This window comes from Sinocyclocheilus grahami, unplaced genomic scaffold, assembly GCF_001515645.1.
Source record: "Sinocyclocheilus grahami isolate Dianchi unplaced genomic scaffold, SAMN03320097.WGS_v1.1 scaffold3006.1, whole genome shotgun sequence".
Taxonomy (NCBI): domain Eukaryota; kingdom Metazoa; phylum Chordata; class Actinopteri; order Cypriniformes; family Cyprinidae; genus Sinocyclocheilus; species Sinocyclocheilus grahami.
In genome coordinates, this window is record NW_015508177.1 from 11,812 (window position 1) to 16,501 (window position 4,690).

At 34.5% G+C, this 4,690-nt stretch overlaps 1 pseudogene; it reads left to right on the forward strand.

The window, feature by feature from the left end:
• Positions 1-496: 496 nt before the first annotated feature.
• The window catches only part of LOC107575910 (A-kinase anchor protein 2 pseudogene), a 15,419-nt pseudogene continuing 11,225 nt past the window's right edge, over positions 497-4,690 (forward strand).

Consider the following 4,690-nt stretch of genomic DNA (forward strand, 5'->3'; position numbering starts at 1 on the left):
CGAGACTCGAACCCGCAACCTTTGGGTTACGAGTCCGACTCTCAAACCTTTAGGCCACGGCTTCCAATATGTTAAATATTGACTTAATTTAACCTAATTTTAATGACTCTGGGGTTTCTGCAGTTCTGTTTAAAAGTTCCTGAATCAAGAGCACTTTGACCCGCATAATTTACGATTTATTCTCTGTCATTATAATGTCCTTCATTTTGAGAGAGTTATCGAGTGCACTTATACAATAGTTTCAAGAGCAAATGGAGAGAAGAAAATGACTGTTCTCACCTATCAGGCAGGAGAGCCATATAATTGGTTCAGATGCTAAGCTCATTTTCAGATCAAAAGCTCTCTGGGATGACTTTGCTTGGACGTGGTCGCTCCAGAGGTCGGCAATAGAGAGGAATGTCACTCCCTGTGCCGTGGCTTCCGTTTTTATTTATTTTTTCGAAATGGACATTGAAGAGGTCTCAGGCCATAATTAAGGAGTAAACATCTAATGAAGGAATGTTGGAGCAGTGATTACTGTTTTATTGTGTAGTCTAGTGAATCAAGAAACCGTTGAAAATATGTTGAAATACACAGCACCTTGGCAGATCCTCTGCCTCACTTTGGAAAAGTGCCCAAAGGTAAGACCTTATTATTTTAGAGCTTAACATGGACTTGGAGCTGTCCTTCCACAATTTTGTGGTCTTTGAAGGTTGTTTTTTTTTGTGGTGTGTTGTCTGATGCTGTGATTGTTGAGAAGATTACAAATGAGTTCAGCTGTGAACTGACTTACTAACTGAAAAATTTAGTGTTTATTATTGTCCTCTTGCATTATCGACACACTATTTTCCTGTTTAATATTGTAAAGCTGCTTTCGTGTCAATCTGTATTGTATAAAGCGCTATATAAATAAAGGTGACTTGACTTGACTGTGGAGTGATGAGGAAGCTTTGCAACATTTAGAACAATTCTGCATCAAATAAGTAAGATGTAAAGACAAAAATAATGTAAATCACAGCTTGTCACAAATGATCACTGAACAAACTGAATTTTTATAGCAGAACATTTGCAAAATCTCAGTAAAACCTTTAATGCCAAAGGCACTAGATGCTGTCTAGTATCTTTTTATCATCTGTAAAGCAATATCAATGTCATTTTTTCAATGCATTCAACTCAACTTGGTGAACATAACATGACATGATGTTAATTTTTGTATCACTCTTGTCTATGTTAGTTGAGATCACAATAACATTAAACATATAATTACGTTTTTCTGGAGAACTTATCCGTAACACAAAGCAGGGTTTACCACAGCACAGCTCTGCCTGCAACCTGGCTGCCAAATTTAGAGTAGAATATGTGCTCTATTTCTCTTCTCCTGCTGAGCTTGGAAAGCAGGTTAACCAAGAGTATGAGGGCCACACTGGAAATGCCATGCTAGAAGTTCACTCTAAGACTAGCCTTGAGTATATTACAAGAATTATTTAATATTTGAATTACAGCTTATTTTGATAGTATACTTGAGACATTCTACTAACAATAAGTAACTTTGAAACTACATGTCAACTAACTCTAATTAGAGTATTAGTAGACTGTAAGGTTTTAGGGGTAGGGTTAGTAGAATAAGTAGAATGTCTAAAGTGGACCATAAAAATAAAGTTACTTTGACTTTAATCAACACTGAATTAAATTGAGCTGAATAAGGACACTATTATCTTCAGTGGAACTGCTTTACAGCTGAAATTGAATTTATTTCTTAATTCAATTAAATTCACATTTATTTGTATAGCACTTGTCATGTGATTTCAGAGCAGCTTTACAGAAAATATGATTTGGAAAAGTCAAATTGCTGTCATAAATAACAACCAGGTCTTTGACTGTAGAGGAAGTAAGAGTACATCCTTCTACATGCATATTGTATTCTAACAGTTTCTTAGAACAGGATTTGGTCCAATAAGTAATCTTCTGTCTTATCTGAATTTAACAGACGAAAATTACTGGTCATCCAATCTTTTATATCATTAAAACATTCTGTTAACTTAGATAATTAAAAAATTTAACTTGGTCTTGATGCAATGTACTGTATAGCTGAAGCATCATCAGCATAACAATGATAACTAATATTTTCTAAAAATATTTCCAAGGGGCTGTGTGTATATTGAAAACAGCAGAGGACCTAAAACAGATCCTTGAGGCACTCCGTACTTTACTGGCATTAACTTTAATAATTCCCCATTTAAATAGACAAAATGGTAACATTCAGACGGGTAGGATCTAAGCCATCTTAAAGCAACCAATGCTTTTCCTTTAATACCAATATAATTTTGTAGTCAATCTAAGAGTGTCATGGTTAATGAATTTTGCAACATCAACACTGTTATTTTCCTGTTTATTACGCAGAAGATGCTTTAAAACTATCTGTATTGTATAAAGCACTATATACATTTTTTTTTTTAATTGTAAATGAAATCTAAATCTGTCTGTCTGTCTGTCTGTGTGTACAGTATTTATGTACAGTATGTATGTATAAAGGAATTGGCTTTTTTTTTCGACTGTCCTTTTTCTTGCACACAATTGTGCATTAGCTAAACCATCCTGAAAATTAGTTTAGCCCGATTAGAAACATAAACTTACAAAACAGTTTTTGAGATTTCAGCTACTTGGAGATTTCATACTTGCATGATTAGGTGTTATCATAGCCACTGCATGGATTTGACTTGCTTAACAAAGTTGTCTGTGGTCGAGAAGGTTTTAGAATACAATTAGTATTATTGGCCTGTCACTAATAGGTTGATTTTAAGTTAATTATGCTCCCTTGACCTTTATTCCATGATGTCTGGACAAGCCTGTGATGTGTAATGGACAGTAATGGACATAAGCCTTTAAACCACTGTAATTCAGCTTTCACTAACTGGGGTCGGTGCCATTTTTAATGTCCCTTAAGCCAGGTTAATTTCAGGACAGTAAGCTGTGTTCCAACCAGCTGTACTAGTTGTAAATACTAAGGCTAACTGAAACAGTTCTATAATGAATTTCACAAAACAATATTTTGATTCGGCTTCGCTGACAAGACCATCCTTGTTTTCGTTTAGGGTGTTGATGTTTCCCGGCTGACAATATCCAGATGACCCTCTTCCAAATGTCTTCCCGTAGATTAGAGGTAATATTTTAGGCAGGGCAGTGACAAGGTGTTAAGCACAATGCCCTGGGTTTATTGTCTTCCTTACCTCCTCGTCTCTAAATATGTTGTCGTTTCAGGCTACAAGGTCTACAGGGACATCTGATTTTCTTGGGTTCAAACCAGCTCCTCTAAAATTTGAATCAGTTTTGTCCTTTCTTTGAGTTTTTTGTTGTATTTGCACGTTCTCCCACAAATAATACTTCAGTACTCTTAGAAGTGAAGACAGTAGGCAGTATTTACTTAAGCATAAAGTGTTCATCAACTTTCCCTCTCTCTCATCTGGCTTTGAGCTTCTCGCTTTGGAAGTGTGTTTTTCTTCAAAAATAAAAATGGTTGCATGAAACACAAAAGCAGAGGTTCTGAAGACTGTGCTTGATGCTCTTTTTTAAGCATGTGGAGTGATTTGGGATTGTACCCGTAAATGTTACATACAAATATACGTATAAACAATGAGACTAATGTGATTTTTAACCAGTAGTATGAGTTTCATGTTTCATGAAAATGTGAAAAGTTATTAATAGTAAAGACATGTTTATGAAATGATGCACATTTATGCTTAATGTATTTGTAAACATTTTAGAAACACTATTAATGCAAATAATGTCTACTAAAGGTAAGTTTAAAGCATACAGTTAATGACAATACAGTATTTTACATGACCTAGTCTAAAGTGAGAGCAATTTATTCACCATTAACTGCTCTACTACTGGTTTAAAATATTGTTTATCAGTTAGGTATGGTTAACAATTGTTAAACAAAGAATTAAAAAAAAACATTAGCTAACTCTTTACATGTGAGCTAATTAACAAAATACGTCATATTTTCCTGTTTGACACTGTAAAGCTGCTTTGACACAATCAGTATTGTATAAAGTGTTATATAAAAATTATTTTATAATTACAGTGACAATGAGGAACTTATTATTTATATATGTTAATGTATATTAATGTAGGATTAACTATAAACTAATAGTTTGCAAATGATTTAATAAGTACTTTGTTAAGGTAACTTATTATTAAGTTTTACCGATAAAACCAGCCTATATTTAATGAATGACAGTCATGTAATATTTCACTGTGCCCTAGACATACAGTATTGATTGATTTGGCCCCATGCATTTCTACAGCTTTCTTTCAAAAAGTCACAAAGCATTTCTCTCTCACTGTTAAACTGACGGTCATTTAATCGGGCTTTGCTTTTATCATTCCCCCTTCCATTCACGGAAAATCCTGGACCTTTTAGGTTCTGCAGGCTCTTAAGGTGTAACTGTGAGGTTAATCTCAGTTGTTGTTGATTTTGTGTAGACTGTTAACAACTATCTTTTGAGAACAGTTTAAAATGATGTCTTCTTTGATCTTCAAGCTATAAATAGGTAACAAGATAGTGATTGCTAGTACGAGTGGGTTTTCAGTTGCTAGTATGTCTGAGGTTGGAATGATTGTTGTCATTTAATCGTATACTAGCCTCACTCAAGGAGGCCTGCTATATCTAAGGAGAGCTGCCATTTAGCTCAATTGCCATTTATCTGAC